The sequence below is a fragment of the Melanerpes formicivorus genome, unplaced genomic scaffold (genome assembly GCF_026170545.1).
Source record: "Melanerpes formicivorus ecotype bairdi unplaced genomic scaffold, bMelFor1.0.p_v2 SCAF_17, whole genome shotgun sequence".
Classification (NCBI taxonomy): Eukaryota; Metazoa; Chordata; class Aves; order Piciformes; family Picidae; genus Melanerpes; species Melanerpes formicivorus.
Window position 1 is genome coordinate 8,861,379 of NW_027142369.1, and position 26,354 is coordinate 8,887,732.

Sequence of the window (26,354 nt, forward strand, 5' to 3'; positions counted from 1 at the left end):
TATAGATCTTTTCACTCAACCAGCTGTCTAACATGTTGAATAGTCTTTCATCTTGTCAAACACTTCCATTCCCCTTTCTACAGCTTTCTCAGCCAACATGTACACACCTAATCAATCTAATGCCACTGTCTCCAGACTTTAAAGCCAAAAATCACTGCCCAAACTACTTTTTTAAAGAGACAGTCATTCTTTTCCAGTAAATTCATCATCAAGAGGACTGATAAATTGTTAAATGAGAAGAAACACTTCTCTGAAACTGTTACTCTAGGTCCAGCCTTAGAGCTCTGGTTCACTCACTGAATCTGTCACTCAGTAAAGGCTGTTGGGGACTTCCTTTCACACTGATCATGTATATGTTTACGTAATTTAATTTGATTTAATAAACATCCTACCCATGGAACTGAGCTTAAATCCCCTTGCCTTTGCTTGCATATACTCCTTTTTTTTTTTTTTTTTTCCTTTCCATTTTTAGGGAAAAGAGATTAGTCTGCCTCATTCTGTTCAATGCCTTTTTTTAAATATTTTTTTTTTTTCTGCTTATCCTTCACCAATGGGAACTCCATCAATAGATTGATATTTACATCATACAGGAGGCAGGTGAAAAAAATAAGCCATTGCCATTACTTTCAAGTAGCCCCTGGTATGTGATATAGTGTATACCTTACACGGTATGGAGTATTCATTAGGGTTGCTTTTATTTTTATTACTTTTATTTTTATTAGATATATTACCTCCTGAGACTGTATGAAGTGAACCATGGCACTGGATGAGATTGCTACTCAGTTAATAGCAGTTTCGAAATCAGTCAATTGGGAATAGGCTATGTGGCAAGAACCTCTAAACTGCGTATATGTACACTGAGGGACAGGATAGCTTTCCGAAGGGGAAGGTATTTCTTCTGTTGCTGGATTCTCTTGTGGAACATTTTTCAATTGCATCCTCATTCCTATATATGCTTTCAGTTAAAACAGATAACAACACCTGAAACAAACACTTTTATAGCCGGCAGGTACGCATGAAATAGAGAGGCCTGAACAAACAGGTAGAGGTGGGTGCTTTGTATTTGCAGTCTGGTTTTGAATTACTAAGGATGGAGGGAGGTAAAGACACTTCAACCTTTAAACCCCTTTGACATTCACAAAGTGCTAAAAGTCAGCTGGGGTCTCAGCTCTGACAAATTTGCATCTCTTTGAATATGACGCTTGAAAAGCCAAGCCGCTAGATTAAATTTTGCCATGGAGAAAATGAGAAAGGCTTCCATCTCCCAGGTCTACTGGGAGGATCTTTATGGTTGATTTACTTTTTTTTTAATAAATGTTTCTTTATGTGTTTTCTCTAGTTTGTGTCCAGCCTTCGTCTATCATGCATGCTGTAACTTCTGCCATTTATATCAGCCCATAGTAAGTCAGTATGAGCAGTATACAAGGTGAAAGAATATTTCAATCTAAACTGCATATCCCTTCTGTGTTTTCTGATTAAAGTTTGCAAGTAAACCTTGGAATAAACTATACCTGATGTGACTTCTAAAATAGTTTACACATTTTATAAACCAGGGGCTAAATCCTACAAACTCTCTCTATATCATTTGCATGCAGGAATGCTGCAGGTTTGCAGGAGCAGGCTCAACTATATAGTTGAAACCTTACTACAGAGGACAAAAGGCAGAATAATGGTTATGGTGAACCCATAAAAATAATAAACTGATTGCCCATTGAACAAAATCTACTATAGTATGAATTATCTAACGAGCCACTGCTGTGGTTCAGGCTGACTTATCCTGCATTAAGTCAATAATGACACCACTGGCTGCTGTGGACCTGCAACACCTAGGATTTGGTGCTTGTTTAGTTGTGGAATGGTTTCAGTTAATGACATATAAAGGAGTGTATAGGCAACTGTTTCAAGGTTTATAGAAGCTTATAATATGAACTCTATTTATTTCCTAAGAATTTATGACAACTCCTGAATTTATAAGCATCTCAGGAGAAAAAAAAAATAAAAAGACAGATGTTGAATGTAAACACTGTTCTAATGTTTGAAGAAATTCCAAGTATGCTGCTGTTGTCCTTGCATTATTAAAGAAGGCTAGTGCTTGAAAACACACCAGATTTTACAGCAAAACTTAATACCTCTCCCTTGTATCTACATTTGCTACTACAGGAGACTTGTTGTTTTTGGAATTTCTAAAGCAGAATAAACATTTTTTGTGAGCCAGGAGAAGAATCCCTTAATGCTTTACTTTCCTCTCTTGTTTCTTCAGTGTATGTGGAATGTGTATATAACAGAGATCATACCCAGAGCAAGTAGGAGATGCTGTGTGTGAAATAGTTTTTTCTCCACACAAAAATTGTTTGCAAGCCCTGAGCACAGCATAAGTTATGAAAAATATAATTAGTCTTTATTTTATTTTTATTTACTTGCTGGGTTCTTATAATTTTCTGGCAGATCCCATTACATTAGAGTGAAATGTGATCTGTACCTAGGACTTAGCAATGCATTCTGCAGTTTTAACTCAGCCACTTGGGTTCCGATTTAGTCCAACATGTGTCTCTTAGAATAACTAGGGAAAGCAGATTGATGATATACTTAGCAGAGGAAGAGCAGTGTTGGAAACTTCCCGTACTAAACAATCCCATTATTAAATGTGTCTAAGCATCTGAAGAAGTCGACTATCTTTCTGGAGAAGAAAAGGAAAAATATCTAGGAACCCAACAAATCCCTTATTGATGGAACAATGATGTGTACAGAGCACTTGTTAATGGACTTGATTATTTGTCCAGTCATTACAAACTGGCCCTAAGCATCTTAACTGCAGAATCTTACTGTCATTTTAGGTCTTGTTCAGGTCTGCTTGATTCAGCTGGCACATTCATTTGACAGTTTCAGACACAGAAGTATTCTCTTTAGAGGCAGAAACATCTCCTTTGCAGTAATTAAATGGTTTAAAGCTTTTATTTAAACTTTGTTTATATTTTTCACTCTTAAATCCAGCTGCACTTTGAGTAGTCCCAGTCCGAACACCACCCATGCTCAGTCTGCTACTCTGCACATTGAACCTGCCTGTTCCTTCATGTCATTACCTGCTTTCAGAGACCGCACATAAATGGGACATTTTACTTGTATACTGCAATCACCTCCAGGATTTTAGTGTACAATAGCAGTAGGACCTACCAAGTGCATCTTTGCTAAGGAACAAAAGCACATCAGTCCCACCTCACAGAGCAGGACTATTTGGGTGTCAACAGCCCCTCACCCCAACCCCAAATAAGCTGTTGTAGGTGTCTAAACAGAACTTAGCAAATTCAGCACAGCCTAGTATTTTGTTCTGAATTAGGACCCTAACTGAAGGTAAATCCACTTCCCAGCTAAGATAATGGTTTGGATTTCTTTTTTTTTTTAGAGGAAGGAAAAAAGTGAGTGATCTGGTAGCGTCTGAGAAAAGCGCTTCAATACCTCATTTGAATAGAGCCTTACCCAATGTATTAGAGCTTCTAGGGCAACTCCCTTACAAATGGATCATTACAGCAGTAAAAGCCAGTTTATTATTTAACAAATTCAGGCTGAGTGGAGACTGGAGAGTATTAGCACTTGCATTGATTGTGAGTAAGAGTCTAGTAATTAATGATCAGAGTTTTCTGCAACAGCCTTGAGGAGAAAGTGAAATGTGCCCAAATAGGTATGACTGAGGAGGTGCTAACTGAATTCAGAATAAGCCTGAAGACAAGGATAATAAAAAGCAGGATATTCTATAACCCATTGCCAGCATTTTGTCTGCATATCACAAGTACTATTAAACAATGAGTGGATTAAACCTAGGCCCTTTTGATCTGGACTGACAAAGTAGTTTTCAGCTCTTATATGGTGCTTATTGCCGGTATATCCCAGAATACTTTACAGAGGAAAACAGTTGCCTCAAAAGCCTCCTGGGAATTACTATGAGTTGTCATAAGTCATACTAAAGGGGTGAAGAAATGTCTCCGATTACCAAAGTCTGGAAGAAATACACAGCTGTATCTGCAAAAGGCCAGCTTTGTCTCCATCACTGCATGGAGCTCTGGGGAGAAACGACCAGACTGTACTAGTATCATTGCACCTATATGCATGGTGGAGATGTGTGGCTTGAAAAAAGCCCTTTAATTCTAAAGCTTCCAGGATTTACTGTGGTCACATTTTCATGCTTACAGCACTAGGCATAATTATTTATTTGAATGAAACCAGAAATGATTGAAAATTCACATGGCTCCAGGATTTCAACATTTAGGAGACACTCCCTTTTCCTGCAAGATTGTATTCTAAGGGGATACATACATTTAGGACACATTTCATCCACCCTGCGACAGTTCTACAGCTGTCTTTCCATATCCAAGACTCTTCTAAAGATTAATTTTTCCTGTAATTCCTATAGCACAGGTCAAAAATAATAATAACCCCCCCTTAAGTAAATACTAAATAAATAAATAAATAAATATGTAATCCAATTAAATAACAACAAAAATCTCCCCAGATCATCTTTGTGAGTGAGCTCTTAACTATGTATATTTTCTGTGCTTGTCCTTCAGACGGCATGATCTTCAGAGCACTAGCTTAATTTCTGATTCATTCAGCAGAGAGTACATGGTCAGCATAAAGCAAAAGAACATAATAATACATGGATTTGTGATAGCTGTAGACACAGAGACCATGCTCAGCTCTTAAACAGCTATAAATCTGAATGCATTTATGGTTGCTCACACATTGAAAATCACACATGTAAACAACTTAGTACAGACACATGCACATGCAATGCTATCATCATAGCACCCATCTTGGGGTTATGCAAATTGATTTTTTTTTTCTTTTTTAATTGTGTGTGTGGGAATGAGGTACAACAAAGGGCCATAATCTTAAATTAGCTCTTTCCAACTAAAAAATCTTACTATTAACATTGCATGTTTAAATCCAAATGGACAAGTTTATGTTCCCTTCTGCCCCTTTCTTTCTCTTTCTCACTCCCTCTCTGCCTCTCCCTCTCTCTCTCTCTCACTTTACCTTCCCAACGGCAGTATTTTATTTCAGAAGAAAACTTATGAAAATTGTTGAAACACACACTACAAAGCATTTGCTTTTTTTGCTCTCCTATTTTTTTATTTTTTTTTTTTTTTTTTATTTCAGCAGATAGCCCCCAAAAAAGGCAGGGATGTCAAAGGATTCGAGTCCCCCCTTTGACATTCACGCAGTGCTGAGAGTCAGCCGGGGTCTCAGCTCTGACAAATTTGCATCTCTTTGAATGTGACGCTTGAAAAAAGCCGGAGCTGCTAGATTAAATTTTTTTTTTTTTTTTTTCCGTCGAGAAAATGAGAAAAGCCTCTATCTCTCCGCCGAGTCTACTGGGAAGATCTTTATTCTGATTCTTGTTAGAATTGTTTATCACCCTGACAGACCAGACTCGGACGAGATAAAGGCGCTGCTCCATCACGGGGCCTGACAGTGGTAGGACATGCAGAGAAATGAAAGGAGCAGGGGAAAATATTATTAATAGATGCCGACTTGATTTGCCTCTATGGCACGTCAAGGAAGGAAGGGAGGGGGGAGCCATGGCTTGATTGCAAGCCTATGAAGTTCTGTCCAAAAAAGAAGCTATTTTTCATTAAGTGATAGAAGGGCTTTTTTCATGTTCTTTCCTGAGGAGCTGATAACTTATGCAGTTTATTCTAACCCTGCTGATTTCTGTCAGGGAAAGAAAACTCCTGAAAGATGGCTCCAGCTCATCCTTTTCAGAGAAGGAAGCTGTCTTGTCAAAAATGGTAGCAAAGCATTAAAGCCCCGGCCTTGACTCTTGCAAGGTCCCTTGGATCTGCTTGGGTGTGTATGTATCAGTGAAAATGAGGGGGTCAAGGCAGGAAGACATTATTATGTACCCACTATGACTCTCTGAGTAAAAACAAAAGAAAAAAACTAAAAATCAGAATATGTGTGCAGAGTGGTTCTTACGTATATGCTTGGGCACATGCACATGCACCACATACATGGAGGCTTTGTGCATTTGAGCATACGTGCAGAAACATTTTTCTAGTGCCTAATTATTCTACAGTTAGTGAAGGTTTGTCCAATATGAACATGTGCTGAATTTGAGAACTGGAGGCTGAGTGTAAAGTTAGAGCAGCCTCATTCAAAATGAATGTTAAAAGATAACCAGCTCCATGCCACATCCTCTATGTCAGGTCTGACATAGAAATATGACTGGCAATACCAGCTCAGGGGTTCCTGCAGTGATGCTGACTCTCCTGTGACTGTTGTGTTCTGGGGCAAAAATTGCCTCTATATAATCATTATTATTAGGTTAGACTTATTTGGATGTGGAAAATAGGAGTGAGAAATGCTGTCTGTGCATGTCACCACCATGTTGCTGTTATTCTTGGATCCTTCACATTTGCAGCCCAGACCATGTGAGGCATTCACTGTAATCACAGTATTCCATGAACACAGCTCCTTACCAGTGATTACTTTTTTCTTCATCAGAAAGGATTGCATTTGTTTACTATACTTACTGAATTTTGAATTCTGTATAAATTAAGAACTGGAGAAATATTTGCCTCAAGGCAATAGAGTAGGTCTCTTTCTGTGAAACTGCTCTTCAAGATCACTTCAGGCTGGATCCATCCTACAACATGTTAAGCATCTCAAGAGCAGCTATGAATGATGCTGAGATCTCTCTACTTTCAGTAGGATGGGAGTGTTTAGCAGCTCAGGGGAATTAGTGATTTGATGGTGGAAAGAGTGTTACTTTTCTTTTCTGGAAAGCTCATGGATGACCTGAGTGCTAGGCAGACCACTTTCTCTTACTCCTTCAGGATTTTCCTAAAGTGTTCATATTTCTAGTAAGACAAAAAATGCTTATAAAATCCCAGATCATTTCCATGCAAGTGGCAATAAAAGAATAATTACTGACATTTCATGTAAAAAGTGAAAAAAAATTAAATGCCGCCAGATACCCATAGCAATATGACCATAGAATTTCAAGCTTTGTCTTCTGTTCTTACTGCTTGTTTCCTTGGTTTGCTGTATCATATTCAAAATGTAGTATTTATTTAGCTAACTTTCTCTCATGTCTATCCCAAATAATCAGTGGCACAGCCAACTATGGAATATATTTTCAAATTTGAGTGTAGATGACAAAAGGTGGCTGCTTCAGGGATGTCCTGAAAGCACCAAATTTAGGAACTACTTAGTGGTTTAGGTTAAGCTGTTGCCCATTTTGGGGTTAGCAGAGATTATCACTTACTATTTGGATGATCTTCCTAACCTCTCCTGAAGGCCACTTTTGATGCACTGTAGCTTTTCTAGTAAAGGTCTTAAGCCTGCCATGAAATAAAAGGCAGCCTGGTGTGCCTGGCAGGAGTATTATGGACTGCTGCATGCAGAAGGGCTGGTGGGAGTTGTGATGTTGGGAGGCTGTCTAGGGTGCAGCGACCATGAAATAGTGGAGTTTTCAATATGCAGGGAAATAAGGAGGAGCAATAACAGAACCCTTACTTTGGACTTCCGGAGGGCAGACTTCAGCTTATTTAAGCAACTAATTTGGAGAGTACCCTGGGTAGCAGCCCTTAAGAACAAAGAGGTCCAGGACAGTTGGACCTACTTCGAACAGGAGCTCTTGAAGGCACAGGAACAGGCTGTGCCCATGTGCCAAAAGATGAGCTGGTGGGGAAGGCAACCGGCCTTGATGGACTAGCATCTCCTGAAGGAATTAAGGGGAAAAAAAGAGGGTGTGTTGCCTTTGGAAAGGGGGGCAGGCAACTCATGATATGTTTAAGGATATTGTTAGATCATGTAGGAGAAAAATTAGAGAGGCAAAAGCCCAGTTAGAACTCAAGCTGGCCCATCTATGAAAGACGATAAAAAGCATTTTTATAAGTATGTTAATGCTAAAAAGAGGAGCAAGAAGAACCTCCAGTGTTTTTTGGACCTGGAGGGGAGTATTGTAGCTAAAGATGAGGAAAAGGCAGAGGTACTAAATACCTTCTTTGCCTCCATTTTCAACAGTAAGGCAGGAGGACTTCAGGACAAGTGGCTTTCTGAACTGGTAGATGGAGTCAGGGAGCAGTATAATCACCCTGAAATCCATGAGGAAGTAGTTAGGGATTTGCTGAGCCACCTGGACACTCACAAGTCCATGGGACTGGATGGGATCCATCCTAGGGTGCTGAGAGAGCTGGCAGATGAGCTGGCCAAGGCCCTCTCCATCATTTTCCAACAGTCCTGGTTCACTGGAGAGGTCCCAAACAACTGGAAGCTGGCCAACGTGATGCCCATCCACAAGAAGGGCTGGATGGAGGAACCTGGAAATTGCAGACCTGTCAGCCTGACCTCAGTGTCAGGAAAGACTATGGAGCAGATCACCTTGGGGGCAATCATAGCGCAGCCAAGGGATCAGGCCCAGCCAGCAGAGATTTAGGAAGGGCAGATCCTGCCTGACTAACCTGATCTCCCTCTGTGACCAGGTGACTGCCTGGTGGATGTCGGGAAGGCTGTGGATGTACTCTACCGGGACTTCAGCAAGGCCTTTGGCACCGTCCCCCACAGCAAACTCCTGGCCAAGCTGTCAGCTCGTGGCTTGGACAGCAGCACTCTGTGCTGGGTTAGGAACTGGCTGGTAGGCTGAAGCCAGAGAGTGATGGTGAATGGTAACACATGCAGCAGGGCCCCATCCTGTTCAATATCTTTACTGATGATCTGGATGAGGGGATTGAGTCCATTGTCAATAAGTTTGTAGGTGGCACCAAGCTGGGGGCAGGTGTTGATCTGTTAGAGGGTAGAAGATCTCTCCAGAGGGACCTTGACAGGCTGGACAGATGGGCAGAGTCCAACACGATGGCATGTAACAAGTTCAAGTGCTGAGTGCTGCACTTTGGTCACCACAACCCCATACAGCGCTACGGGCTTGGGTCAAGGTGGCTGGAGAGTGGCCAGGCAGAAAGGGACCTGAGGGTACTGGTTGATGGTAGGCTGATCATGAGCCAGCAATGTGCCCAGGTGGCCACGAAGGCCAATGGCATCCTGGCCTGCATCAGAAATAATGTGGCCAGCAGGAAGAGGGAGGTCATTCTGCCCCTGTACTCAATACTGCTTAGGCCACACCTCAAGGACTGTGCCCAGTTCTGGGCCCCTCAATTTTGGAAAGATAGGAACATGTCCAGAGAAGGGCAATGAGGCTGGGGAGAGGTCTGGAGCACAAGCCCTATGAAGAGAGGCTGAGGGAGCTGGGGTTGCTTAGCGTGAAGAAGAGGAGGCTCGGGGAGGCCTTATTGCTCTCTACAACTACCTGAAGGGAGGTTGTAGCCAGGTGTGGGTTGGTCTCTTCTCCCAGGCAACCAGCACCAGAACAAGAGGACACAGTCTCAAGCTGCACCAGGGGAAGTTTAGGCTCGAGGTGAAGTGAAAGTTCTTCAGAGAAAGAGTGATTGGCCATTGGAATGTGCTTCCCAGGGAATTGGTGGAGTCACCGTCCCTGGAGGTGTTCAAAAGCGGATTGGATGTGACACTTGAAGCCATGGTTTAGTTAGTCATGAGGTGTTGGGTGATAGGTTGGACTTGATTATCTCTGAGGTCTTTTCCAACCTTATTGATTCTATAATTCTAAATATTTGAGCCATAGTTATCTGTATGCTGATATAAGACTGGGTTTGAGAATACAGGCATCTGTTCCTTACTACATTCTGTGAAATTCCTCATGCAAAACAAGTGATTTAAAAGTAAGGGTATTTAAAACTGCTTCTGAATGGAAGGATAGTTATTCTGACATAACAGCAATAATTAAACATAAAGGTGCTGGAAGTCTTGACCAGAAGTATGAAGGGAGAGCAGACTGCTCAAAAGATTTCATGGGGAATAGAGGGATCTGTGAGCTGGGGAGAAAAAGATAACTCTCATAGGTTAATGTTCTGACATCAAAGACACTGAAAATTTTCAGTTCATGTCCTGTCTATATTTTCTGTGCTGTTTATTTACTGGACTGATGCCTGTGAATTCCCAAGAACTTTGTAAATTGTGATGTGTTTTGACTTCAGAGGCTACGCAGACATTTTCAGAAACCCCGTGTTGGTTCTGTATGAGGAGACTTCTGGTTAAACATAGCATCCAATTATAATGGACAGCTCTATTTTTTTATGGTGAAATGCTAGAAGTATCAAATGAGCTCAGTCTGATGTTATATTTGGTTCTGTACAAAGCAAAAGACAATTTACATGCATCAGACAACCAAAGGATGGGAGTGAAGTAATATACTAACTACCTTTTAATAGATCAAGATACTGAGCAGCCCCAGATCCCAGAGTGCCTGTGAAAGGGCTGAATGTTTGAACCTCTCATCCTAGGTCAAATTCTCAACCACAGCACAGCCTTTCCACAGCCCAGCTGAGGAGGGTGGCCCAGGTCACCGTATCATATTCCATTGCTTTTATGACTACAATTAATTTACCCAAATTCTGTGAGAAAGTATCATGACATAGGTAGGGATTTACCTCTCTCTCTCTTTTTTTTTTTTTTTTTTAAACTGTAGTTGTTTACATTGCTTCAGTGACAAAGAGTGATACTGTTAATGAAACTTTGAGAAAGGAGGTTGAGTTATGCATCCCCAAAGTCTTCCATTTGCATAGTTTTAGAAAGTGGTTGTATTTGGCAGGCATTCTCTTTATTCAACCCTGGATTTGGCACATGACGGAGTACAGAGGCTGGGGGAACATCATGCAGCAATTTAAACTGAGAAAACAGATGTGGTTTTGCATTTTGGTATGTGTGGAGTCTCAGGCTACCATGAAAATGTCTTTGCAAAATCAGCACACTCAAACTGCAGAGTTCACATGTTGATCTCTTACAATTAATGTACAGAAGAAAACAGCTTCCTAAATGTCTTTTTTTATTATTTATTCATTCTTTTTTTAATGATGATTCATTTTATTTTACATAATCATCCAGAAGTATGGGTCCGTAAATACATTACTGAAATTCTTAGATCTACAAAACGAGAATGAAATGGTGACATCACAAGATTTTTGATAAGAATTCCATGTGATCAGACTGTAAAAGTCAGAAGAAATATATTTTCTTCCAGTATTTCAATACTTCCAATTCTGAGTGAGAGCCTACACAATGTGTAAAAACTAATGAAACGGTGAAGAAGCTGAGCAGCAAAAAATATTTACTTAGAAATCAATTCAAATATAGACTAGAGAACTGCTGATTGGAGTGCAAATTTAACATAAGCTATTTGAGACATGGTCCCATATCACTACCAGAATTTATTTTATTTAAATGCATTGTCAGCTCACATCAATAAAAGACAATTACTATTTTGTATGATGAAAGGTATGAATCCCTGAATAATGCCTGAAGTGTGTTTATTGATGATTTTTGTCTGTATTAAGATGGGGAAATAGTAATTTTTATGCATTGTTATACAATCTCTTACTGGATCCTGCTAAGTACAACGGTTTCCATTTGTTAAAGTAGGAAGTTAGGGTTATTAAATCAGGATTTCTGTGTAATCATGGAAAACACACAGAGTTGTACTTTATGATAGTGATTGATGATTGTGTGGAAACAGTGCTACTAATGTGCACGGCACTAAATTTTCAACTGGAAAAACAGTCTTTGGGGCAATCTACAAACAAGTAAGAGGGAAAGTAGTTGGAAAATTTCTAGTTGGCTAAGTATAAGGTATTCATTCATATGGACTGTCTAGTGTGGTTGCTATTGTGAACATTTCCATTCTAGTTTCTACTTTATTCAGTCTAATTTGTTTTCCCACAGAAAGTTTTGCATATATGGTTCTAATATATAAATGTGGTCCTAAAGGAATTAATTAAGACTGTGGTTTTAATATCATCTGTTACTAGAAATGAGTTAATACTTCATAGCCATTTGTCTACAAACTTGACCTTTTTTGTCTGATTCTGAAAAGGTCTGCAACCAGACTGCAGGTTTTGCAAAAAATGGTGTAATTCAAAATGCTTTAGCAGATTATTTTGCCCATTTCTGACATTTAGAAAGTAGACTTCAATAGATGTAACAAATGCAACCATCCAGCACAGCGGGCTATTTCAGCTACAGTGAGGACCAGGTTTACAATGACAGTTCAAGGAAATGGATGTATGTACAGGTCCATCTATTTCTAAAGAACACACAAGAAAGTTCTTCTATGCTGTCCTGACAGAATCCTGGGTAAAGACTTCATTCATCTCTTTTGCTTCAAGAACTCACTGAAACTTGATTTAAACATGGCTTGTTCTCACATATCAAAGTCTGGACAGGTCATTCATTTGCTTCCAAGAAGAAATATATTAAGGCAGCGGAAGTGACTTCTTACTAACAGTCACAATATGCGCACTCCCACTCCAAAAATGGCTTGAATTGTAAAAAATACTCTTAAAACCATTTTTCAGTATCCAAGTAACTGAATTTCTTAAGTCATCAGCTTTAAGAGAGGAAAGACTGACAGTATGTGTGCTCTTTGTGCGGAGAGCAGAAGAGAGAAGGAAAGCTGTCCTTTGATTTTGGTTCACATTCAGGCAACAGCCTGGGTTAATAATTTAAAGGTAGGAAGTTAATTTATGCATCCCTGAAATACTCCTTTTGTGTAATTTTAGAAAATGCATACATGTGACAGGATATCTCATTGTTCTCAGGATGTGTTATCGTGTATATACGGAGTATCTTTAGTGTGATACGAAATGCAAATTTGCATCACTTTATTCTTGCCACTTTTATGAATATTAAAAATATGGATAAAATAATTGTGAACCCTTTGGGAAAAGGTCTTTAGCTCCTTATTTATGTGCTATATTTTTTTTTCTACTGGTGTCATAGGAAAAGAAATTTAAAATGTTGCCAGTCTATATTGGCATGAATGTAAGAAATTGAGCTGAAAATTCACATACTGAGTGCACTCTGAGTAGAACTTTTTGATGGCACGAGACACTAGTGACAATAAATAGCACAACAGCCACTCAGGCTGAAACAGTGTAGTTATTCATGTTAAGTGAAACAAAACATAGTCATTTAGGTGATTTTAGACCAGCACTAACCTTTTTCAGTATGAACTTTGTAATAGGGAAGGGGTAATCCTGGATAGATAAGGTAGTTAACCACACATGGGCTACCACCAGTGCCATCATTCTGAATGCTATAAGACTATATTCCTCATAACATCAATCTGTCTTGATCCTCCCTGCTAAGTGGATTATTTTGATTAAAAGCCTTTATGTAATACAGTTCCTACTCTCACCAGCAAATTCCTAGTTGTAAGGGTGACTTTAAAGCTGCCACAACGTGTCTTGTTTAACATTGTTAGGCAGCATCTTTGTAAGATATTCCTGACTGTAGATACATGCTGAGAAGTGCTCCAGAAATTGGAGCTATGTTAAATCAACAGTATAGACTTGTTTAAATTATTGTAATAGACTAAAAGGCCAAGTCATTATTTCTGTATACATTTCTTTAATGTAAAAATAAAAACCCAGAGACTTTGCTTCCCTAACATTCATTGATGTTATACCTGTGCATTAAGTGCAAACTCAAATATTTCATATTGCAAGACAAAACATTATGGTATATGCACTAGGACATACTATTGCTCTAGACTACGGAACTGACCCTTTAACAGCAGTATAGCTGGGAATCTGCGAACACAGAATCATTGGTCTTACTTGTTTAGATTATTCAAACAATAACATTAGTAGTATTATTTCCTACTTTAGTTCTTTTCAAAGCTGGACCTGTTTCAAGACCTGATTCAGGACTTGTTTCAGAAATTAAATATCTATTTCTCTGTGCAAGCTTTGGGTTGCAGATAAATGGCTCTTCATCAGCATGTAGTGACTTTGCACATTTTTCTAAAAAAAAGGCTGAAAAAAATCTGCACTAATGGCTTTGGCTGACCTATATGTTCAGTTTCTAACTTGACTTAGACTGACACATGGAGGAGTGTAGCAATATAGAAAAAACGGTTGATCATGGAAGGAGGGGACAAGCATTCTGGGTGAAACCCTGCATATCTTTACTTCCAGTAGAGTTAATTTGTTACTGAGTTTGGACTGCTTTCATATTACACTCTTGTTTCTGCTAACACAGATTATCAGCTCCTAGGCTGCTACCTCTGCAGTCAGAAGCATCTCTCTAGACAGGTAGCTTTTTGACTTATGTCTTCTCAGATATAAAATCTCCCTTGAGTATGAGCAGAATCTTATCCTTCAATAGGAAAGTATGAAAAGAATGAAGAAATTGTCATTTTCCTTTGAAAATCATTCACATGAAGTACCTGGAATTATAACCACTTGGCTAGTTACTGACTTCATGAGCAAGTCCAGGTTGGACTGGGTTTTCTCTTAATTTGGATTTTTGGCTAGGGCTCTCTGGGGTAGTTCAGTTCTGAGCTTCTCTTCCATTGTAAACACTTACGAAAGCTCATGAAAGCAGAATGTTGCATCCACATCTGACATAAGTCCTGTGCAAAGCAACCATTTTCAATATCAGCAACAGCTGCATGTGAACTGTACATCACCTTTAATTCCATGTATCAATACAATACATATGCTTGAGACATAAAGATGGAGATAAGTTCTGTAGAGAAGAAACTGCAAATACCGTTTGCGTCAGGGTTTGTAACAACAGGTGCCAAAGAATAGGACAGGATTAAATAAACAGTAATATAAGATGCATCTTATATAAATTGAGAAAGATAAACAGTGGCTGAAACTAGGCCTATCACATGAACTACTAATTAGTCAACAGTTGTCAGTTACAATTGGAGCAAAAGGTTTGGAGGTTGTTGGATAGGTTTTACTACTGATTTAGACCAAAATAAAACTCAAATAAAAAATTAAAGAATAAATTCAAAGTAAGAATTAATCCGTTCAAATTTCAAAACCAAAGTGTTTGGCTTCCATTTGCAATTAAAATTTATTTACAGGGAAAAGAAACCCACATGCAAGTCAGCAAAGGTGTTTGAGTCAAGAGATTATTACCTGTGCAAAAGATAAAGCTCCTGCTTAAATATTTTGCTTACATTAGGCAAATGAATCCCTTCTGTTTCTCAGCAGGATTTCCACAAGCACAGGTGATGAGACTGGTATTTGCTTTGTAGAGATGACATGAGATAAAATCTTTTTCATAGCCAGCAGAAATGATTATTAGTGGACCTGAATGGAACTTCTGGACTTTGGGAAGACAAATGCCTCCAAAGCATGCACATTTGATCAATCCTTAACAACAGTCAAAAGAGTCATTATGGGAAACAATTACCGTTGTTTCAATATTTTTTTTTTTTTTTTTTTTCTCAAGAAAACTATGTGTTCTTTCACATATAAGAGATTCAGGTAGGTGTTTAAGCTTGACTAGTTTATTGGCAGTTGATTTTGAGGAACAGTGTATTTGAACAAGAAAGAAAACATTAAAGAATTTCTTACCTATCTTAAAAAGATAGCCTTGCATAAAAGCCTGAACCCTTTTGAGATTAACGAGGCCTGTTTACCTTCCACTGTGTTTTGAGCCCTCTCTACTACATGAGTCAAATTAAAAGTCTGAAAACTTCTGCATGGGAAACCATAAAAGAAATTGATAAAAAAATAAAAACACAGTTATTGAGTTGGATTTGAAGTCTGTCTATTCCCTGCTTTTGCCAGGAATTGATTGGAAAGACTTGAAGACAACTGTTCTTTTTTAATTAAATAAAATAAAAATGGAGAGGAAAGGAATCTCTGTGGCTCAAGGGACAATTACATAAGTGTATACACAGAAGCATAAAACACATTTGATGTTACATATTGGTTTACAGTGGTGCAGTGGTATTGCATAGAGAGATATAAACCTGTCAATTCAGGTTTTATTGCTAAGAGTTCCAGATGCACTGTCCAGGAGCTCAAACATATCAGCCTGTGCCACCAGCCCAAAAGACCATGTTAGGGCTTTCCTTTGCTGCTTTCACAGTTTTTGCACTTGATAGACTCATTCCCACACTGTAAGTTCCATGACTTCGTGAGGTTTTTGCTTTTGGTAAAGATAGCATTATGTATAACAACGTTCCTGTTTCTTAAGTGTTCCTGTAACAGCAGTAAGAAACTCCTTAGGTGCTAACCTAAAACAGATGCTGTGAGCAATCATTTTTCCTACCCTTTAAATTTTTTAATGCTTTGTGTATTTTAATTTTGCCTGTTGCTTAGCCTTCTCAATACATTCTACTTCTACCTCAGCTGCCTATAGGGAAGACATGGAGAGATAAACTTTCCCTCTCACTTTCCAAAGGCAAACTAAAATAAAAGCATAGGGAAATTTACATGCCATAGTGTGACTTTGGACACTCTTCTGATTTGTCAGGACCTGTCAACTCTGTTTCAAACAATGTAGAAGAACACTGTGCTTGGGCTGTTTGCTTTCTCTTTGAAAGGTGCAGCTCTGGTTCCCGGAGTGTTACTGCTGAAATAACCATGAACAAGGCTGACACCTGGGATACAGACAGGTTTCTGAATATATATAAAGTTCTCAAGATGAAAATGAAGTGAAGATAGACTCATCTTCAATATCACTCACAAAATGGTTACAGAAAAGAGATCAAATTAAGTTGCAAGAAGACTGAAAAGCTGGAAAGCTTGTAGCCTGGATTCCTGACACCATTAAATACTACCCTATGTTTGCACTAGTTTTATCACCTCTCTGCAATGTTTCCATTCAATTGTGGAAAACATAATGAAATAAAAAAACCATGTGGGATTAAAAAAAAAAATTGCAAAAAATTCCTTTTTTTTTCTGAATCTCCAATAAAATTTATATTGACAACTTACTGATAATGTTTGATGTGCCGCAGCTCAGTCTTTTAGAATCACAGAAACTCCACAGGAGTTATCTTGCATCCAAAAAGCATATTACAGCTATTACAGAAAAGGAGAATAAAACAAAGCCCGTACAGACACACTCCAATCCACCAGGCCATAAGAATTTCTCTTCCCCTCAATGACACTTTGCTGTGACTGTGGGCAGCAGATTGTGTTTGGATTGTCAGGGAAACAGTCAGGCCATTATTGTTGTTGTGTAATTTTTGGTGGTTGAGGTTTTTTTTTTTGTGTTTTTCTTTTTTTCCCCCTCGTAGCCAAAGTATTAAAAAAAAAAAAAAAAATACAGGGGGGGGTGGTGGTGGAAAGAAGTTGATTTCTTCAACAAGCAGCTGCAATGACAGATGGCTGATGAATGCACTACCAGCAGTTCCAATGGAACTCGACTCCGTGGGAGTCAGGGCACTGTGCACCTTCCAAAGGGCGCCATGGTAGTCGCTTGGGAAGGGGAGTGAGAGTCGGAATTTCTAACCATGGTGAAAATGTACCAAAGGAAGAGAACATGATGACAAGGGGTGAGAAAGGGAAGGGAGTGATTGAGATCCATCCAGCTGAGTCTTTATCCCCAAGGATGAATTAAGATGAAATAGAGGCCCAGGGCCATAAAAACTTCAGGAGTACTTTAAAAATAATGTCTCCTCTGCTAAAAATTATCATCTTAGCCACCCACTTGCCATTAGGCTTTGTTGATCTTTCTTTCCTAGCCCCCAGATGGACTCATTCTCTCTCTATTCCTCTGTTTCCCTTTCCTCCTTTTCCCAAAGCCATCACTTTCTAGCCTCATGACTGTGTATGATTATTAAGAAAATAGCTAGTCTGTTGCTGCTTCCTGATGTCTTTCAGATGTCCCCCATGAGTTTTCCTCAACACCCCAAGGTCTAGAAATCCCTGATCATCCCTGCTAGGTCATCTGCTGCATAGTGTCCTCCTTCTCAGTACTCAGACTCAAAAAAAATTATTTGTTCCGTGCAGTTATCATCTCTTTATCCAGATATGCCCCATATGACCTTCTATTTGGAGCCCTGTACCAGGTTTAGGAATTTATCCTCTTACTGCTTTGTGAGTTTTAGCTCACTGTGGAGACAGAAACACAACAGGGAAGGAACACAAGCCTCACTCTCTGAAAGGAGTCCGCAAACAAATATAAGTTTACAGTTTCCTGTATAAAGCAGAATGTCAAGACTCCCAGCCTGTCATGGTCCCCAAGATAGTGCAGTTTCCCCTTTCTTCACCTCCTTGTGTGAAGAACGAGGTAAAAAGAAAAGAACCACTAGCAGGTGGAAAAGCAGTGGGGGTTTGCAACAGGGCAGTGAGTAAACGAGGAACAAATCTCTTTGAGTTGTAAATGTACTGTGTAAACATAAACAATAGCAACAAGCAAGACACATATTCCAAATCCATGGTCGGTGAGAATCAATTATGTCATATCTCATGAATCAGGGGAGGGGGCTGGTGAGAGAGAAAGGGGGCCTATTATTATTTTCAAGTCAACTCAACCAGCCAACTCTGCAAACAAAAGCATTTTCTGTCATTTTCTTTCTGTCTTGTTGATGGCTTCCCCTTGTCTCTCTTCTTTGGCATATTTCCTGCAGTTCCCCCACCCAGCAGTAGTTATATACATCAGAATGGTACTGCAGTTCAAACACCAGAAGAATTGTTTTCCTATGGTTTCTAAACATCTTTTCTATTTTCCTGCATTCGTAACCTGGCATAAGCAGTGCTTTTCAAGGGATGTTCTACATCATAAAACTCTTGTGTGAGACTGTCCACATGTGTGTGTTTATGTGTGCTTGAGTGTCCATGAATACATGTGACCAAGGAGGCAAGAGAATACTGCTGCAGATCATTAATGAAACAATGAGAGGTACTTCTTTTATACCTGTGGTTGTAGAAAGAAAGGATGAGGTTTATTCTTGTATCTGCACATTACAAACTAGCGCTAGCACACACAGAGAGGTGTTTTTTTTTCCCTGCATCCCCAAAATCGCAAAGTGGGAAATGAAAAGAGGAGGAGGAGGAAAAGAGAATTGCTGGAAATGATTGTCTCTTAGGGTGTTCACTAATAATGAGAAAAGAGCCCCACAATGAACTCTTGATTCTTTGCCAGAGAACAAAAACCTTAAAGCATTTTGCTACCTTTAATTGTATTACTTTTCTAGTAATCAATAAAGATAAAAAAAGGATCATTCTGTGTACAATATGAAATCACGCAGAGTCTGACTATGTGGAGATAGATTCCACTTATCTGTCTCTAGGGGTAGCTTCTATGGTAGTAGAAAACTCAATTTTTATTTGGATTTTAAAAACGTTTCAAATTATCCAGTCAATGCTACATGCATATTAAAAGATTTATTACCAAATATTCTCATCTTGATGTACTGGATCTATGCACCCAATTCCCACTAATGTTAATGGAACTGCATCTGTAAATCCCTGCACATCAAAGCAAAGCAGTACCCATAAGTACTGCAAATACTTAGGTAGCTGGATGAATAGCACAAGCATTAACCATTTCTTCTGTTACTGTTTTTTGTTGCATTTTGGGGGGGGGTGTTGTTTGATTTTTTTCCCCCCTCTCTTTGCAAATGTTGTTCTCATCTTTCTAAGGACTCAAGCTGTGACATAAAGGCATCTGAGTCAAGATCCTTCATATTTCAGGATGGGTGAGTGACAGCACCTACTCTAATTGAAGAGGAGAATGAGAGGGGTGTCTCCACTCAGAGTTTAGGTGAATCATCCCTTGAGATGCCTGCTTCTCTCCACTGGCTATTAACCTGGGGTATATAAAGAGCTGTTACTTTAAGTACCTGCAGGGAAATAAGGTTACATCCAGCCTTAAAGTATTAAATTCCCATTCCTATACTCTGATATAGGGTGATATAAAGACTCCTGCTCAAGGAATAGACTGCTCAGCATCTGCTTGGGGTGCCTATTAGACCTTCATGTTAAAGATGGGAAAAGAGATGGAGAAATGGCAACGATCCCATCTCTTTCACACCAATACTAAAAAGAAAACACATTCATACAACAAAGACAAGATTTTCAAACATAGGTTTCTAGAGCTGAAACCTTAAATCCCTTGATGGAATTCATAAAAAGCAGATTGGATTTCACTACTCTAGAACTTAAGTTTAAGTTAATTACCTAACCTTAAGCATCCATGTTTTACAACATTGGGATCACATTCCAAAATGAAAAGAAAACCCGTGTATTATTATTATTACTATTATTTTTAATAATAATAATAATAATAATAATAATAATAATAGATCTATTAATAAAAATCCCTACATATGTACCAATGTAAACAGTAATTAAGCTAAAGATATTAATAACAAAGTTAAATAAACAGCACATACTGTGTTAGAATTCAGAGCAAATGTATGTTTTAAAGTGAAAAAAAAGGATGAGGTAGAAAAAGTAATTACTATGGGGCAGTATTAACTGTTAGAAGAGGATACAAATGCAATAAAATCTTAAGGAGTGTGTGCCACACTGAAAGATGGGTGGGATGATTACAGCAGAGACAAGCTAATAAATGACAATTAATAATCCCTCTCCTGAAACTTCCATTTTTTATCTCTAGATTTGCAATTGCCTTACAAAGGAAGCATCATTAGCCCCATTAGACGGAGGAAGAAGGAAGATGCTCAGAGTAATGGAGTACCCAGTCACCCAAGGGTATGGCTGCACACACAAGTTACCACAAATTAAATTAGAGTACAGGCTAACAGTTAGCTGCTGTGCTCCAATGCTTCTATTTGCCTGCCCTTAACCTGCAGTAAGTGAAAGCCAGATTATCTCATGTCTAACAAAAGGGCTAAGACTCCTCTCTAGCCACAAGAGGGAAAAGGCATTGGTATTGTAAAGCAACACGGGTATTGTAAAGCAACACTGGCCAACTTACTTTGATGCCACCTCCATCAAAAACCTGGCTAATCTCTATTTGTGAGATGGCAGCTATCATTTTGTGAAGCTATTCTAACACTGGGATAAGTGTGGTATATAAATGGAAAGGGTTGACGGGAAAGGAATGATACAGGGGGTGAGATACATCGTGCAGTTCAGTGCAGAAAAGTCAAAATCTGGTGCAGATCTGTGATGTGACAGTAGGATTCCAGGAAAAGCAGGTGGTGTGGGAACACAGCTCCCCATTAGGACAGGGCTCAGAGAGGAGCAGAGCAGTCATATCCAGAACCTGTATTATTTAAGGCTTTAAAATCCAAAAGGGCCAACTTAAAATCAATCTGCCACCTCAGAGGCAGGCAGTGTGAAGAATGCAGTGTGGTGTAGTGTGTTCCTGCTAGCTCACAAGGCTGAGCACACGTGCTGCTGCACTCACAGTGAGCAGCAAGCAGTGCTGAGCAGCCTGGTTGTAAGCTCCGTTCAGAGGATATTACAATAAGTGAGCTTTCTGGTAACGAGGTCTGTGCTGCTATATTTGTGATAGGCACGGGATAAACTAAACACGCAGTCAGTGTGTGCAACATAACTGAAGGAGGGGGTGAAAGAGCTTCTTTGACACCAGAATTGGAAACATGCCTTCAACTTAAGCAACGGCAAAACTCCATTAACTTCAGTTTGAGTCTGTGCTTGCCAGGTACTTTTCCAGGAGAACTGTGGCCCAACACAGTACCAATACACACCCAGCTCACAATCTCTGTAACACAATTCTTCAAAGTGCAGGAAAACATAATAGAAATAATTCCAGTTTTTACCACCATCCAAAATTCTGTTTTACCAACTCAGGGAAAAAAATATCTTCAGCTGCATGAGTGTGCTGGGTTACACCACCCTGGGGGTGGGAGGAGGGTTGCAAGAGCCCTGCTTCCCCCAGGGCACAAAAGAAACCTGATCCAGGTGGATGTGGTTTCTCCCTCCTGGAAGGAAGGGTCCCCTGAGTCTAAGTTGCTCTGTTCCGCTCCCCCTTCCTGTCCAGCAAGACTATAAAGGTGAGGGTGTGGCAGCCATTTTCTTTGCTCCTGCCTCACCTGTTGGAAAGGACCAAAAGCTGCTGCCAGCCTCCTGGTTCTGCCACGTGGTCGGGCCTGATCTTCTCCATGTCACATCCTCGCTTCTCTAAAGGACTGAAATCCACATACATTGAAGGAGATACAAGGCCATCCAAATGTGGTTTTGTATATTCTCCTATTCCTCCTTATTCCTTACCCTTGTAATCCCCCCTGTTATTGCGATATATATTTTTTGTTAAAAAATTTATTTTTCCTACTTCCAAACTGACTCCAGATTATTTTTTGGTAGATTAAACTCCAGTTAAGGCTCATACCACCACAGTGAGAGTACTACTCTCCACATCTATAGGTGAAGCAGAAATCAGGATCTTGATGGCGCAAGATTAAATATAAATGCCGCAAAGGTATCTGATACTTATTTTATTTTCATCTGTTTTGATCTATCCCAAACTTACTGCATTTCTGACACTGTAAAATCTGGGAGATCTGGCTCAGACTACGTTTCCCTGTATACATTTTCCTGTACTTCATTTTCATTCTGAAAATCCTCTTCATCTAAAATCCAAAATCCTTTGTCCAATCACAGCTAATAAGAGGAAGTCAGAGTCTGAAAATGTTTAATTTTTCAGTGCTTTCCCATGTGTCTTACATTCCTCCAGGTTCCAAATCAGGCAAATACCTAAACATTCACTTGGCTGTGGAAACTGCAGACACATAGGTTCTTCCTGATTCATTTGCTTTCTCTGACCCACCTCACTTACATCTGTGTGAAATTGTTGTACTTGGCTTTTGCAAGGGGAAGGTGAGTGCCAGTGGGTGCCAGTGTTGCTGGGCACTGTGGGGTTCAATCTTTAAGCTGATTAGCTAGTTGTAATCTGTGTTGTGTAGAATGTGTATTGGGAGAGAAATGGAGGGAGCGTGAGGCATCGAGATGTCAGAAGACTGGCCGAGTCGAGAGTGCAAACCTTTGTCCCAGCCCTGACTGCAGCCAGCAACAGACAGGACTGGGAATGAGGGGGGTGCGAGCATGCTTGGGAAATGTAAAGGGATTTGTGGAGATATTTATGAATATATATGTTTCACATCTATGTAAGCTCAACTCGTGTTGTTATGGTGTGCCTCTAGCAAATCTGCGATGTACTCAGTGCTGTTTTGCCTTTTTTTTTATAATAAACTGTTTGTACTTTATTGTAGAGGACACAGTCTCAAACTGCACCAGGGGAAGTTTAGGCTCAAGGTGGGGAGAAAAGTCTTCACAGAGAGAGTTGTTAGCCATTGGAATGGGCTACCCAGAGAGGTGGTGGAGTCACTGTCCCTGGAGGTGTTCAAAAAGGGATTGGACATGGCACTTGAAGCCATGGTTTAGTAGTCATGAAGTCTTGGTTGACAGGTTGGACTTGATGATCTTTGAGATCTTTTCCAACCTTATTGATTCTATGATTCTATTTTAAGTTTAACAGTGAGCTCATTTCTCACACATCTGTTTTCTCATTGAGGTTTGATGTAGTAAGTGAATTTAGAGAAATCCAAAGGTCTACAGATGTTCTGAGACTATTCTGGGGAACTTCTGTGTAGGCAGTTCCTCCACACTGCCAGCACAATGGCCTCCTGTGCTTTCTCCTTACAGAGGGTTCCTTGGTCAGTCAGTGGGAGGACCATGAACTTCCAGAGTCAGATCAGTGTTTTGGAGACCTAGTATGCTCCTCACCAATTCCCACTGTGCTCACAGGAAGCCCTTGAAACCCTGTTCTTACATCATTATTCTCAGCTAACACATTAACATAAGGATGTAGAAACTGGGGACCTAAACTAGGCACTTATAGGCTTTAGTCTTGCTAAGCTTAGGTGGCAGTGAACTAGAGATTCAAAGATCAAAAGATGAGTTAGACAGAATTTAGGTATGCAAGTCTTCTCTGGATGGAGCCCTTTGTACAAACTTTTTGGCTAATACCATTTACTGCTCAAGAATAGACATCATGAAATTCTGTGGCCTACCCTGTCAGTTGCAAATTAGAAAAGGAAAAAATATGAAAATAAATTATTCATAAGTATGTATAGGATATATAGAAACTTGTGTGCCTATGTGTGTTTGTGCACCCTGAGAAAAATGAATGTGTTTCTGCACAAGTAGAAAAGCATTTTTTAAAAATGAATGTCTGATACTTAATGCGAAGTCTACAGTCATAACAGGAAATCATGCAATTTCTGAGAAAAGATTTTATTTAAAAAAGCAGAGTGTATCTCATTGACCTACATTCAGCTTCCTCAGCATACACTGTACCTGCAGAACTTTTCTCAGAGATACATTGTAGATACAGATCAAAGGGAAATACTGGTGTCAGAATTGTCTAAAAGTCCCTTTTTGAGCCTGAAAACCTAGATCATTGCCATGAATTTACACTGACTTTGTAACTTTAATCAACCTGTAAATTGCTCCTTGGACTGCTGTCTTTAAAAGCCAGGTAAGCTGCTTGTGGGGATAATGAATATCTGTATCTATAGAGCAGGCAAATGAAGCTCTATGTTGCCTTAGAATGAAAATACCTATTTTTTTGAAGAGCTATCCAAGATACAACACTTTATATAACAGTAGCAAAATAAAGATAGCATCTGTGTTAAAAGAACTATAATCTAGCACCAGCTAGAGTCATTCTGGTCAACATATACCCTAAGAGTTTTTCAGAAGATTTGGTCCCCTCTTTTTTAAAAAAAACCAGGAGGATGTAAAACACCTGTCAGGGTTACAGGATTTTGTTGCATACATATCTGTCTACTTTGACTTAGACTGAGACCTGTCAACTCATTTCTCACAAGATCACTGTAATGGGCCTGGAAACAGAAATGCGTGTGGTTGTATGGAGAGCAGTAGTGTGAGGAAACCAGGCTGCAAGGTCTATCACTGACTGACTGCTGCAGTGCTGAGATTTTAGGCATGGTACTGCCTGCTGAGGGACACAGAGGGACATGATGCAGCTCTCTTAAAAGTGTCTAACTGGGTATTAGAGAAATGAAGTTGACAAAGGAAGGACTTGTAATGAAAATCTGATATGATTTGAAAGATCCTGAAACTTTGTCTTAGAACAAATTCTCTTGGTTCAGTGCTCTATTCCTGTCCTCCTGTTCTCACAGACTTAGTCAACCTCCAAGGTCTTTCATCAACATTTATCCCTTGCCCAGAATCATAACCTCTGTATTGTTTTAAGGAATAAGAAATATTTGATGCTAATCATCCATTAAAAACTTTAAGATAAGTGTCATTGATTCTATTTCTGCACTGAGTATTAGAAAAATTTCCTCTTTGCCCGTAAATATCTGCTCAAGAGAGCTCAGGTTTCTCCTGAGTTCCTGAGAGCTAGTCACAAAACTAATTTTAATCTCATTAATTCAGATTTCATCAAACATAATCATTGGTGTCTTTCTTGAAGTTACACTGAGAAGTAGGAAACTTCTGCCAGAGCACACAACACCATTCATGGTACTGACCTTGGGTAACACTGGCTGTAGATAATAAGGGTTTTATATTTTTATGACCATTACACAGTCACTTGTTGATAGTTACTTGATCTGAAGTAGTTTTTATATGAACTATGCTACCTTGCTCAAAGAGAAACCTATTCACAAGTTGGTCATCTGTGCTGCCAATGTAGCATGTAGGCACAGCACAGACATCCAGGTGAATCAAGGAATGTGAATTCACAAAGGAAATGCTCCGTCACAACACAAGTCCATGTACTTGCATTGAATCAGCCTAAAATCAAGCCCTGAAGATTTATTCAAAAGGAAAAAAAAAAAAAAAAGGAGGAAGGACATAGTTCCAGAAAATAGAAGAGTGGGAGGAGAAGTGACTATGATAGCAAAGCTGGGTAAGAGGACTAGAAAAGCTGTGTTGTTTTTTTTCTTTTCCAAGAGAATCAAGATATGAATATAAGATTGTATCTTGACAAAGACCTTAAGGGTCCTAAGAAGAATACATTGATTAGCTTCAATGACTATATTTAACCATTTGAAAACATGTCAATGAGAAATCAGGACATAGGAAATTGCTTTTTAAAAGGTTCAAGCCACATTAACAGCAGGTAAAATCCTCCATCTAGAGTCTTATCTGTTGAAAAGGAGGTGAATTTGGGCTGCAGAGTTCAGTCTTTGCATCTTTAATATAATGATGTCTGTTGTCCATAGATTGTGCTGTGGTAACTTCTGTTAAAGAGCAAGGATCGTGGAATTCTGCTCTGGCTTGTATTCTAAAAAATACATTGTGGTTTTAGGCCAGATTCTCTCTCTTAAGTATTGACAAGGTCGTGGGTAATATTGTTGGTAAAGCATGACTGAGCATTAACATGGGAATATTCTGAACTATGTGGTTGGTAGTTTGCAATAAACTGTGGCAAATCCATTATTTGCAATTAAGATTTTTTTTTTATTAGGCTCATAATGTACACTAAGTATTTATGGGGAATACCTTAAAATTTTTAATTCCCATGGCCTGGAGAACAGCTATATGTTTCAGTCCCAGAACAATGTG